This window comes from Tamandua tetradactyla, chromosome X, assembly GCF_023851605.1.
Source record: "Tamandua tetradactyla isolate mTamTet1 chromosome X, mTamTet1.pri, whole genome shotgun sequence".
Classification (NCBI taxonomy): domain Eukaryota; kingdom Metazoa; phylum Chordata; class Mammalia; order Pilosa; family Myrmecophagidae; genus Tamandua; species Tamandua tetradactyla.
The window spans coordinates 22,986,664-23,000,945 of NC_135353.1; the positions used below are offsets into that span (position 1 = coordinate 22,986,664).

General features: G+C 39.9%; 1 pseudogene; it reads right to left on the reverse strand.

Annotated features, from left to right (window-relative positions):
• Positions 1 to 1,368: 1,368 nt before the first annotated feature.
• LOC143671627 (protein SDA1 homolog) lies at positions 1,369 to 6,076 on the reverse strand (annotated as a pseudogene).
• Positions 6,077 to 14,282: the final 8,206 nt, after the last annotated feature.

Here is a 14,282-nt window from a genome sequence, read left to right on the forward strand (position 1 = left end):
AGCTCCTCCACCTTTCCCCAACTTCTAAAATGTGAAGTGTTCTACACCCCAGTTCTTAGACCACTTCTCTTCTCTTCTATCTACAGTCAGATGCCCATTGATGAGGCTCAAATTTATGTCTCCAGTCCTGGCCTTTCCCATGTGCAGCAGACTCGTTTATACAGTTGCTATCTCTCCATCTCCACTTGGTTGTCTAAGAAAGAGCTTACGTTTAAATGTTGAAAACAAAACTCTGGATTTTCCCACAGAAATCAGAACGTCCCCTGGTCATTTCCATCTCAGATAATAGCATCGCCATTTACCAATTTGTTTAGGCCCAAAGCCTCAGCATCATCCTGGGTTACTCTCTTGCTTTCACAACTCTCCACCAATCCATCAGCAAGATTAATCAACTTCCAAAATCAAGGCCAATACATCTTCTCACTCTCCACCGGAGCACCCTAGTCCAGTCCACAATCACCTTTCGCCTGGACCACTGCAATAACCTTCTACATGATCTTCCTGCTTCTATTCTTGCTATTCTAAAATCCATTCTCAATAAAAAGACGAGAATGATAATTTTAAAGAATAAACCACATCATGTCACCCGTCTCCTTAAAATCGCCCAATAACTTCCCATTGCTCTTGAAATGCAATCCAAAGTCTTTGTCATGGGCTACAGGGATGTTCATAAACTTCACATGCCCGCCTCTCCAACCCTGATTGCTACTCATCTTCTTTGCTAGGGTCCAATTGCACTTGCCACCTTCCAAAGGTACTTCAAGCATGTTTCTTCCATGAGTTTTTTTTTTTCCTTCTTCTTCTTCTCACTGTTCCCTCTCCTTGCAACCCTTTCCCTTCATATACTTTTAGGTGTCTGCTCCTCAGAGGGCCCTTCCTTGGCTACTCTTTCTAAACTAAGCACTCCACCACCTGCCCCATCTACAATCACTCACTGATGCCTTAGCTTATTTCATGCTCCTTCATAACAATTTTTTTAATCCCTGAATCTTTATTATATATTATGTGTTTTTGATTTTTCATTATGTGTCTTCTCCCTTAGAATGAAAACTCTCTGGCATGAGAGCAAGGTCTTTGTCTATTTCAGAGCATCCTCAGATAAATCCTAGAATAGTGCCTGCTATGTAGAAGGCACTCAAATATTTGTTAAATAAACGAATCTTTTCACCACCAACTTCACGATGCTACCTTAATATGCACCTGTCTTCTTTTCCCTCTTTTTTTTTTCCAGATTGCTACTAAGTTTACTGTGGTTTCCAAAATATAGTGCTTCCGGACTTTTTAATATAAACAAGCATTCTTGATTTACTAGTTTTCAGAGTAGTAAAAAAACAACATTTTCCTAGGAATGGAAAACTTTCTGTTTAGTTATTTCATTCTTTTTCTATTTTTCAAAAATGCATCTTATGACACAATCTGCTTTTCTCTGAAGGAACGCTTGTTTTTTGACCGGACATTCTGGCTATACCGCATCATCATAAATTTCTTCTGTTTTTTCTTCTCCTTCTTTGTGGAACTGGAAAATGGATTCATTTGGGTTTTCTTCTTAACAAAGTCTTTCTGATCTCTTTCCAGCCATTTCAGTTACTAGTCTTGTCTCCTTGAAATACTTTGGCTTTTTATGAAGGTGCTCGATGCCCCAAAGTGAAAGTAACTTTCCTCTGGACTCCTCATCACTGTCTATTTCAATATATTTCCTCTTTTCTGCTTTCCCAGGAGCAGTATTGAGTTCGTTCCTCATTTGAGCCATGTGGATTTCCTGGAAGTCTTCCTGAGTTAAAACCTGACTAGTGCTGATGGCTGCAGCTTTGGCTTTCCACTCCTCCATGGGCATGCTGCTCAGCTTTTTGGCGATTTCTTGCTGTTCATCATTGAAAGAGTGGTGCACGTCCACCCAGTCGCTGTCAGCATCCTCCTCCTTGCTGGTACTTGCACTTTCCCACCCATCTTCATCATTTTCAGCATTCTCTTCCTCTTTCTCAACTTCTAGAATTTCTGCTTCTGGAATGCATTCTTTTTAAAAAAATATTTTATTGACAAATCTTCACATACATACAGTCCATACATGGTGTACAATCAATGGCTCATGATATCATCACACAGTTGTGTTTTCATCACCATAATCATTTTTTTTGAACATTTACATCTCTCCAGAAAAAGAACCAGAATGTAATTTTAGCATGTAGTTCTCCATATTCTTGCACTCTTGCTTCAACTGAGGCTTCTGAAAATTTTCTTTCAGAAATTTACCTGGAATTTCTTCTGCAACATCTAAGGATTTAGTATTTGGAAGTGCTGAATCAAAAATTCTAGCAGACATCATCACATTCTTATCTTTGTGTGTTTTACACTTGACTGGGTCTTGGAGAAGTTCTTCATTCATGTCTAGAAGACAATAGCACTGATTCCTACTGTCATGACTTCGCCAGAGTTCTTGTCAGTAACAAAATTGTTGGCCAGAGTCATGAGCAATGACTGAATTGATCTCTGGGGTACCAGGTAATGAGATGCTTGTGCAGCAAAGAGAAGGATCTTTGTTATTTCTCTTTGGTAGGACTGCAGAAATCTTTCTACAAAGGGATAGAAGTCAAAGAGGAAAAAGCTCTTGTAAGCGACCCAAGGTGATCACTAAAAATGGTTCGCTAATCACTTTACCCAGAAAACCCTACAAAATCATACAAATCAAGAGGTTCAGACCTTGTGTTCACTTTAAGAACACCCGAGAAACTGCTCAGGCCATCAAGGGTATGCATATTTGAAAAGCCACCAAGTATCTGAAAGATGTCACTTTACAGAAGCAATGTGTTCCATTCTGTTGTTACAATGGTGGTGTTGGCAGGTGTGCCCAGGCCAAAGAGTAGGGCTGGACACAGGGTCGGTGGCCCAAAAAGAGTGCTGAATTTTTATTGCACATGCTTAAAAATGCAGAGAGTAATGCTGAACTTCAGGGTTTAGATGTAGATTCTCTAGTCATTGAGCTCATCCAGATGAACAAAACCCCTAAGATGCACTGCAGGACTTACAGAGCTCATGGTCGGATTAACCCATACATAAGTTCCCCTTGCCACATTGAGCTAATCCTTCCTGAAAAAGAACAAATTGTTCCTAAACCAGAAGAGGAGGTTGACCAGAAGAAAAAGATATTCCAGAAGAAATTAAAGATACAAAAACGTATGGCTCAGAAATAAATTCAGTTTAAAATAAATGCAAATTAAAGTTTAAAAAAGAAAGAGAGAGAGAGAGAGAGAAAGCTCATGAATTCCCACTAATCTACAGATAAGGGTCATGAGCATAACCTTCACTTAAAACCTCTCCTTAAGATGGAAACAGCCAAAATGTCCATCAACAGATGAGTAGCTAAACAAACTGTGGTATATACATACGATGGAATACTATGCAGCTTTAAGACAGAATAAATTTATGAAGTATGTAATAACATGGATGGACCTTGAGAACATTGTGCTGAGTGAGACTAGCCAAAAACTAAAGGACAAATACTGTATGGTCTCATTGATATGAACTGGCATTAGTGAATAAACTTGGAATATTTTGTTCATAACAGAGACCATCAGGAGACAGAAATAGGGTAAGATATTGGGTAATTGGAGCTGAAGGGATACAGACTGTGCAACAGGACTGGATACAAAAACTCAGAAATGGACAGCACAATACTACCTAACTGTAATGTAATTACGTTAAAACACTGAATGAAGCTGCATGTGAGAATGATAGAGGGAGGAGGGCTGGGGGCATAAATGAAATCAGAAAGAAAGATAGATGTTAAAGATCGAGATGGTATAATCTAGGAATGCCTAGAGTGTATAATAATAGTGAAATGTACAATGTACAAATTTTAAAAATGTTTTTGCATGAGGAAGAACAAAGGAATGTCATTATTGCAGGGTGCTGAAAATAGATGATAATTAATACTTTAAAATGTCACCTTCTGTGTGAGACTAAAGCAAAAAATGTTTATTAGTTACAAAATTTATATTTTGACTAGTGCATTTCCTAATATAACTCATGTAGATAGTTTGATTGAATGTCATAAGTACTTGGAATCTCAGGTAGGACATGAGATTTTGCTGGTTTGTCCAGAGTGATGCCCCGATGAATCCCAGAGTGATTCGACCAGTGAGTGGAAAAGTATCTGCAAAGCCCCCTTCGGGGAGTGGTGAGAACGGGGAGAAATTCAACTTCCCCAAGTTGAATTCTTGATATTCTCACAAGCAGCGTGGACAACAAAAGCTATAAGCAGAGCCCCCAGTCTTGGGGTTTGTTCATATGAAACTTAACCCCGCAAAGGGTAGGTCCAGTCTACTTAAAATTTAGGGCTAAGAGTCACCCCTAAGAGAGCTTCTTTTGTTGCTCAGATGTGGCCCCTCTCTCCAGCCAACACAACGAGCAGTCTCACCACCCTCCCCCTCTCTATGTGGGACATGACTCCAAGGGGTGTGGACCTTCTTGGCAACGTGGGACAGAGATCTTGGAATGAATGGAGACTCAGCATCAAGGGATTGAGAAAAACCCTAGAATGAGCTGAGACTTAGCATCAAGGGATTGAGAAAACCTTCTCAACCAAAAGGGGCAAGAGGGAAATGAGACAAAGTGTCAATGGCTGAGAGATTCCAAACAGAGTCGAGAGGTTATCCTGGAGGTTATTCTTATGCATCAAGTAGATATCATCTTGTTATTCAAGATGTAATGGAGAGGCTGGAGGGAACTGCCTGAAAATGTAGAGCTGTGTTCCAGTAGCCATGTTTCTTGAGGATGATTGAATAATGATACAGCTGTCACAATGTGACTGTGTGATTGTAAAAACCTTGTGTCTGATGCTCCTTTTATCTACCTTGTCAACAAAGGAGTAGAACATATGGAATAAAAATAAATAATAAGGGGAACAAATGCTAAAATAAATTTAGTTTGAAATGCTAGTGATCAATGAAAGCAAGGGATAAGGGGTATGGTAGGTACAATCTTTTTTTTTTTTCTTTCCTGTGTTCGTTTTATTTCTTTTTCTATTGTCTTTTTATTTCTTTTTCTGAATTAATGCAAATGTTCTAAGAAATGATGAATATGCAACTAAGTGAAGATATTGTGAATTACTGATTATGTATTTTGTTTTATTTTGTTTCTTTATTTTTAAATAAATAAATAAATTAAAAAAAAAAACCTTTCCTTAGAGCTCTCTAGTTGTATTAGTCATTTTTCTTCAAAATCTTGGGGATTATGAATCAAGTGAATAGCTGAAAAGTTAAACATTCCTGGCTTTTTCTTCTTCTTTTGTTTCTTGAGCACTTTCATCACCTTTTCCAACCTTTTCTCGTGCTTGGAAATTTTCTTTCTTGTGGCATGCTGCACTAACAGGTCTCTTGCTGTTGGTCCTTCATCTTCGGATTCTGAGTCACCATCCTTTTTCTCTTCTTCATCTTTCCCTTAGAAGAATGTCATGGCAGCAACTAAAATCTTGGTGACTTTGCAGAAACATGCAGTTTTGGCATTCCAGATGCTTCTTTTCTAGAGTTCACTCATCACATCCAAAGATATCTTGGCTGCAGTTGCATTGCTGTTTCTTAACATGATGTACATGAAATTTGGCAATACTGTATTCACATTGTTATTCTTGTGTTTTACATTTATATTTGTGATATCAGTCACTATGTGTGTATCAAGTCTTTTGCAGAAGTTTATCATGGCAATGCAGAAGTTCAAAGAAGAGCTCTAACAAAGTTGTTGGATTGATGAGATTCTTATTTCTCAGCAAGATCAATGCTTTGCAAAATGTCATTCAAAGATCTGGATCCAAGATAGTGTGATTGTAGGAGAGCAGATCTTTCATATCTTGAGGAAAGTTACATAGATGTTCTGGGTAGTAGTGACCAATCTGTGTCATAAACATTACTAGCTCTGCCAGTTCCTTGCTGAGTTTATTTGGTTGTAATTTTAAAATCTTCACATTGGATTTGTAGTGATTGTACTGCTGTAGAAACTCCCCAATGTAGGCTGGTGGGTCCCACTTGATCAGAGTCTGCAACTGCGGCAGGCTGTTGGGCAGCTTGTTGTTCCTGCTGGACATGTTGACTGCAGACTGCCTCAGTAGCGAGTAGTTCTCAGAAAACTCACACTACTGACCTTCTTTTCCCTCTTGATAAATGAAGCATATCTCCATCATCTTAACAAAGACCAAGCACCACCACTTATGCCCTGGATCCCAATTCCTCTCACCCACTAGAGGTTTTGGTTTCCTTGTTAATTCCCTTCTTTCCTAAATCTTCAATCACTCCACCTCTATTAGAACATTCCCATCAGCATTTGAACATACTCTATTATCTCCTATCTTAAAAAAAAAATCCTCAACTTACTTGTCCCATTAGCAGTATTAGAGATCACTGACTACCTGTTCTTGAAATTCTCTCCATTCTTGACATCTACGAAGTGACATGCTCTGATTTTCCCCCTACTTCACTGGTCATTCCTTATTAGTGCCCTTTGTAGGCTCCTCCTCTTCTACCTGGTCTCTAAATGCTGCAATTCCTCAAGGATTGGATTTAGACACTTTTTAGCTATCTATGCTCTTACTAGGCATTCTTACCTGGTCCCAGGGCTTTAAGGACCATCTAGACGTAAATGAAATCCTCTGGAAGGCATTGAGGCACAAGAGGCTCTCCTAAAGTTCCTCTCTGATAAGATTGCAACGTAAAAGCCAAAGGGAAGCAAGAACTCTTTTCCCATCGGGAGGCAGAATACTGTATAACTTCAGTGCTCAGATGCAGTGGGAGGTGGCAATGACTATTAGGTACCCAGTAGATGCCCAGAAGGAAATGGAATTATTTGAGTACATGTGAGGAATCCCCTAAGACATCCCAAGGTCCTACGAGAGCTAGGTAAACCCACTTTATTATTGGTAATGTGAGTACATTCATACTGGTAAGACTGGAGAAACATAGGCTGTTGTTCAAGTCATCATTTTATATCTGGTATTTTTCAGGATGCTGACATGAGTCATGTGGAAAAATCTGTGCCTGACTCTGCTGCAAAAGTATCCCTCACACCCTGCCCAATGCTACTAACAAATAGAGGAGAATGCCAATTGCTTTACAGTAAACATTTATCTCAGGAAACATGAAAAGGGTATGGGAAGTTGGTAAAAAAGAAAAAGATTATGGGTCAGTACATTTGGTCCATTAGTTTGAAAGTCTTTCTAAATAATCCAGATATAACTAAATAACCAAGCTAAGTAAGTACAGCCTTCTACTTTGCTCCATTAGCACTGGCTTGGGATTTTGAAAATGGATTTTGGTCAATGTGGGAGGGTACTATAATTTTATCAAAGGACTGATTACCTGGGCCAGACAAATTGTCTTTCCTAGGGCAGCAGAAATCCTGTCTGGCTCAAGTTAGTTCCAGCACTTTTAGATGACAATATACTTGCTAAAGTATTAACTCTTTGGGCAGGAACCCAAGGAAGTAGAGACAGTTCCCTTGAAACTACAAGACCTTAAAAGATTATTTCAGTAACTCTGGCCAATGAAACACCTCAACAACACTTCATGCTGTTGGGGATAGTATCAGAGAAATTAATGGGAACTTTATGATCCATGACTCTTCTCTAAATGGTTTCAGTTACAGCACTGAACTTCTAAGCAGGGGCAACCGTTATACTTCAGCCTGTGAGATTTCTGAAACATTTTGTCCTCAGCCTCCCTAATACTAGTCACGTTGAGGATACTGGAAGGACAGTATTTTAAGAAGGTCATTGGGAATAAAGGTATCAGAAGAGACATGATAATTATGAAGGTAACAAAACCGATAATGAGCACTTATTGAATATTTTAGTATGTATTAAGCATTGTGATGAATGCCTTGTACGTATTATCTTACTCAATCACAGTATTCCAATAAGGTAAGTACTACGTATTATCCCCATTTTATAGAAGAGGAAATTAAGTTTTGGGAAGATTTAGTGACTTGATCAAGATCACATAACTAATTCAAACCCAGATTTGATCTAACTTACCCAAACTCACACTATGGATTTTTCTCCTATGCTAATGTAGAAGAATGGGGGAAAAGTGATGGAAAAAGATAATTGAGTAAAATGTAGCCTATTAAACTAAAATGCCCAAAGATATCACATGATGTGCCCCTAACTTTTCTCTACCTCCCATATACCCAAAAAGCTCAGGAAAAATAATATACCCAAAATGCTCAGGAATAAAGACTCAATCAGCCCATCTTTATTCCCTTAAATCATTCACATTTTCATATTTTCTTTTCCAAGAAGCAACTAATGCCATGCTGTTAGATTATGCCTTATGATTAGAATCTTGAGGATTTGAAACTCAATTTTTAAAATATATCAAATTTGTTCAATTCTTATTCTGTCTCTTGGGTGATCTTCAGTACAAAAGTGTTTTCAGCCTCTCGCTACAGTGAAAAACTGGTAATGGTTCAACAATTCCATGCCACTGGGAGTAATACTGTCTGAACTTATTGCTCCCTGCCCCCTCCTTGGGAGTGCAGGGCAAGTTGGAGATGGAGGCAGAGAATTAGCCAGGATACCAGCAAACAGGAGTTGGAATTGGATCCTGTTCTGGTTTGCTAAAGCTGCTGGAATGCAATACACCAGAAATGAAACAGCTTTTAAAAAGGAAATTTATTAAGTTTCAAGTTTACAATTCTAAAGCCGTAAAAATCCAAACTAAGACTCCAGAGAAAGATACCTTGACTCAGGAAAGGCCGATGGGTCCAGAACACCTCTGTCAGCTAGGAAGGCATGTGGCTGGGGTCCGCTGGGATCTTTGGTTTCTGGTTTAAAACAGCTTCCTTGGGGCATTTTCTTTTTGCATTTCCAAACATCTGGGTCTCGTGTTGGCTTTGTCGCATCTATCAGCTCTAAGCTGTCTCCAAAATGTTTCCTCTTTTAAAGGATTCCAGTAAACTAATCAAGACCCACCTGGAATGGGCAGAATCACATTTCCATCTAACCAAAAGGTCCCACCCACAGCTGGGCCCACCACATCTCCATGGAGATAATCTAATCAAAAGGGTTTCCACTCTACATTATTGAATCAGGATTAAAGGACCTGGCTTTTCTGGGGTACACAACACTTTCAAACCAGCACAGATCCCAAGGGCTGGAGGCTAATATGAGGAATCCTAACCAAGTCAGCCAGGAGCAGAAAGAGCCAGAAGTACAAGTCCTGAATGACTGAATAAGAATTAAGCCAGGGAAACCAGTCCATTTCCCATATTTCATCAGTAGAAGAGGGCTGAAAAATGGCAGACAACAGAACAGAACGGAAAGAAGATTGAGAACAATTGAGAAGGTCCCTGAGTACTGAGTGATCTTTACAAATACCTTAGCTTATCATTATAAGTGTTCTTTGATCTGGTCCCCAATTTCTGTTCCAGCCTTCTCTCCTACATCCACCCACCTCACCTAACCGCATGAACACAGCAAGCACTTCCATGCCTCTGAGACTTGTCTCATGCTCTTCCCTCAAGCCTGGAATACCTTCCTTCCATACCTTGGCCCAGAGAGGTCAACTCATCTTTCAAATATTAGCTTAAAAGCCACCTCCTCTTTGAAGCCTTCCTTATACTTCCCAAATTAGAACAGTCACTAAATCTTCTGTGTTGTCATAAACTTTACTTTTATCTTTCATAATACCTAAACTATACGTTATACTGCAGTTGTTTGTGAGCAAGTTTGTGTCTCTTACTAAGCTCTTTGAGGACTGTTTTGTATTTCCATTATACTCAGCTCCTTGAGGACAAGGACTTTTATCTTTGTTTTATTTATCTTTGTGTCTCCTGGCCTGGCACAAAAGTGAGGCTCTTGATAATATAGAGAGAGAATGAGTGAGTGAGTATATGCTGATGGAGAACACCGTGACATGTAAAACACTACAACAGCAGGCAAGGCCAAAAAAAAAAAAAAAAAAAAAAAAAACTTGTTTTATTTACACACCATTTTTTCCCAAAAAAATGTTTGACATGGCTTTAAAGTAACATATATTTGGATTGGAGAGGTGTTTGAAGAGGAAAGCAAGTGAGTGATTTTGCTGTAGCAACTAATCTTTTGGCTCAGAGCAGAAATAAATAAAATACATCTTCGAGAGCCAATTTTCTGCCTTTTCGCTCTTAGCAGAATCACAGAACCCTCAGCAAAACCATGATGCTCAGAAGGGCTCAAATACAGCGGACACTAACAAACAAGTTGCCCTTTCTCATTAATTTTTTGCTATTCCTTTCTCAGAGCTAACTGGTAAAGTACATAAGCGAGAAAAAAAATATCAAGTAGAAACCATGAAGAGAAGTGTCAAAAAGAAATAAAGATTCAAAGTAAAAGATGAAGTAACTTATGCCCACTGAGATATGCTATTAAGTGAGTCAGCTGTCCTTATATCTTATAGCTCCCAACTTCAAATGAAGATTTGAGGGATGAGAGAGGGAGAGAGAGAGAGAGAGAGAGAGAGAGAGAGAGAGAGAGAGAGAGAGAGAGAGAATAAATGTCCAGATCAGTTGAAGGAAAGATAAGAAAGACAAGTCAACTCCACAAGGGAAGGGAGGAACATGAACGGACTGGAAACTGAAGATAAAGATGTTACTGCAATTGAGGGCTGAATTTCTGGCAATCTAGAAAATAAAGAATTCATGTGGACTACAGACTTCTCCTTGTCTCAGGAAAGCATGGCACTGAGGGCACGTCATCAACTCCAAGGTATTCCTCCCAGAGTGAGCATGGCTCTGTTTGAAAGCCTTCCCACCCTCTTGGCCAGTGCCATTTGTGAGCCACGACACACACTGGCAGGGTTGACTGTGACCATGAGTCGGAGGGAGGCTGAAAGGCCTTCAGGGGACAGAACATACAGCCCAGCCACAGACTTTGGCAAGTGATAGAACAAAACCTCTCCCCAAAGAATCATATTTTTCAAGCAAAAATGAGCACTTAAAATACAAACATTTAGATTATTAGTCTGGGATTCTTTCTCATTAAGAAAACTCTTGAAAATTACAGTGATGGTTTATTTCACTTGTCACATTAGAAAACATTTTCAGAATACAGAGAAGCAATAACTAAAATCTTCTATTTGTTAATTAACTTTCCCCATTGCCAAAAGCTTAAACCTAACCCCTCCTACCCAGAAAGACGAGTTACAGCTGACACTTAAACATGCATCTTCCCTTCTAATTGCTGTGTAGGAGTAATTCTGTGATTTTGGAAGGAAACTTCAGTGAATAAATGAACGACTCTCTCATTTGCTATTTGGAAGTTATAAAATTACAAGACATCATTCCATTATATTCTCTCATTTCCTTGTCATTGGGAAAGGTTCCAACCTTTCATCATATTAAAAAGCAATTATCAAAATGTTTTATTCCATAATAAGTTTGACTGCTAGGAGAGAAAGTATTCAGAAAGCAAAATAAGGGGGTTCTTTTTTAGCGTATAAACAGGTGAGTCAACCACCCAAAACTGGCAAAAAAAAAATTTTTTTCAGTGAAAGAATACCCCTGAAACCATCCATTCGGAATTTGATGTCTTTAGTTAGGTGCCTCTATGTTGCCAACTCCAGTTAAACCATTGTGATTGCTTGAAAGATGCTATTTTCTTGCTGACTATGTAAACTGATGATGGAGCTGGGTTATAGTTCCCACAAAAATTTGGTATGCACTGTTATTCATCGAAATAAGCTGGACTTTGATACAAATAATTCAGAAGGCACCCTCTCCTGTTCAAAGGTCGACCAGTGGTAAGTTCTGAAGCTACCGTGTGCAGGGCACTGCCCTACTGTACAGTGAGGAATCACACAGTGATTTGAAGATATGCCACCTAACCCCTTCATAGTAATTCTTAACATTTGTACAGAATCTTAGAATTTACAAAGGGCTTTCCCCTAGGTTATCACTTTTGATCTTCACAATAACCCACTAAAGTAGGTATTACCAATTCTCATTTCATAAATGAAGAAACCGAGGTTCAGAGGGTTTATATGCTGTGCCTGAAGCCATGATACTTGTGAAAAAGCAGCCAGGGCTAGAACCCAAGTCGTTTGATGTAGAATAGAATGGTTTTTACATCCTGCTGCTTCGCACATATCAACAAATGCAGGGGCATGAATTAAAGTGACTGGGCAAAATCAAATCATATACAGAATCATTAACCCGAGTGGTCACTCAGAAAGGAGTAAACGATAAGTGATAGGGTGCTCTGGATGTCACCTATTACCAAAGCTCCTAGACCGTATGGCACCTTTGTGTAAATTAAAAACCAAAAAGTTACCTCTGTCTGATGGATGCAGTCCGGGGGTGCATGTGGCTTACGGAAACTATGGGAAGTACAGAAAAAAGGGAAGAAGGTGCTCTTTTCTCCAACAGCTGAGGCCAGTTCCTGGGTGCAGGTCTTGGTGAGCATGGTTTAGAATTGAGCCATCACCAAAACTACAGTTGGGTGCCTTGGTACCAGGCATTGCTATGTCACCATACATGGTGGTTCAACTTAAGTGACTAGAAGACCTGAAAATAGGGAACTCTACTCAGAGTCTTCGCTACTCAAAGTGTGGTTCTTGTATCTGCAGCCTTGACATTACCAAACCTCCTGACTCAGAATCTGCATTTAAAAGCCATTCCCAGGTGATTGGTGCTTGGAACTCAGGTTAGCATTAACTTTTACTCCTCTTGAGTAGCTTCATTGAGAGATGTAATTTGAGCCATTTCTAACGCACTAAGCCCTACATGTATAAAGCTCAGTATGTCACAGCCTGTTATTAAGGAAGTCACTGTCTAGGTAATACTCAATGCAACACAACATGCATGTCAATGAAGATGCATGCCAAGCACTAGAGGAGCATAGAGGAACAGCGAACAACTCTTGCCTGTGATTTTGAGTTCGATGTGGAAAATGAGGAATGGGACACACAGACAAGAGAAGAAAGGGTCTGTCTCCCCACGGAATTGTGAACCTTCTTTCCAAGATCTGGTTTATGTTCACATCTCCCTTCCCTTCCCTTGCTGCAGGGCCCAGCAAGATAGCCAGGTCATAGCAGTTGCTCAGTTAATGCTCGTTAACTGACTAATGGGCTGACTGACTGAATAACTGAGTGGATGGCTTTGGAAAGAGGAGTCATATGGGTGGGCCAGACTGACATGGGAGGTGGGGAGACCTCATAAACACCCAGAAATGATGTAGTAAAGATTTGCATTTAGGCTATGACTGTAAAAATGTGGCATAGATCTAAGAAATACTATACTACGGTTTCTCGTCTGAAAAAAAAAGTAGCAATGAGACAGAGACATTTTTGAAAATACACCTTTGTGAAAACTGAATAATCTCTAACAATGAGCTCCATGAACCACAATCAGATCCATTCTCTCCAAATGGGCTGAGTGGAGGAAGGCACTTGGGAAAGGCTGTGACCAGAAATTAGGCCTGCTTTTTCCCACTCACTGTGGGGCTCCATTTTGCTTGAGGCCAGAGAAAGGGCATTTTCCTTTTACAGATCTCTATTGCGCAGAACAAAGCGGGAGTCCCCTGAATGAAATCCAGTCATTAGTTTATCTTTTATAATCTGCATAATACTTCTAGAGAGGGACAGGGGGAGGGGGCCACAGGCCAGCGAGCCAGGGACTCAAAGGGACTCATCTGGGCCCTGTTAGCGCCACAAAGCACAGTGCAGCCAGTCAGAACCAGAGCCTCCTTGCATTGAATACTCAGTATGTAGCATAATTGGCTTGGAGCTTACGTATACTGTAAGTTGAATACAGATGGTATTTTCTACAATGTAAGAGAAACACTTGAGAAATGTGAGTTAGAGTGCTCCTTAGTGTAAACGTTATTGGGCATGCAGAGAAGGCCGAGTGGTTTGGTGTAAGTGAAGTCCGTACACCTGGCAGGCTCTGGGAGGGAAAGGAGAGATATCAGGTAAATGATGCAAAGGCTTGCTGTGGTATGTACATCAGAAAAGAGGAGGAAGGACTTTGGAGACATTTTAGACCTGGGAAATAAATTGAATCTGTGTGGCCTGTGATTGGGGAGAGTTGAAAATGATTCCCAGTTTTCTCGCGTGGGTAATGGTGTCAGTTGGGGTAGAAGGGGATGAAGGTAATGCGTTTGAGTGTGAACATGCCAAGTTTGAGGTGCTTGGGAGTCATTGAGATGTTGATATCGTGTAGGAGTTGGAAATAGGGGGCTGGAGTTCAACAGAGGTTTGGGCTGGAAATACAAGCGTGGAAGTTATTAGCATATGGTTGATAACAGAAGCCCTAGAAGTGAATTA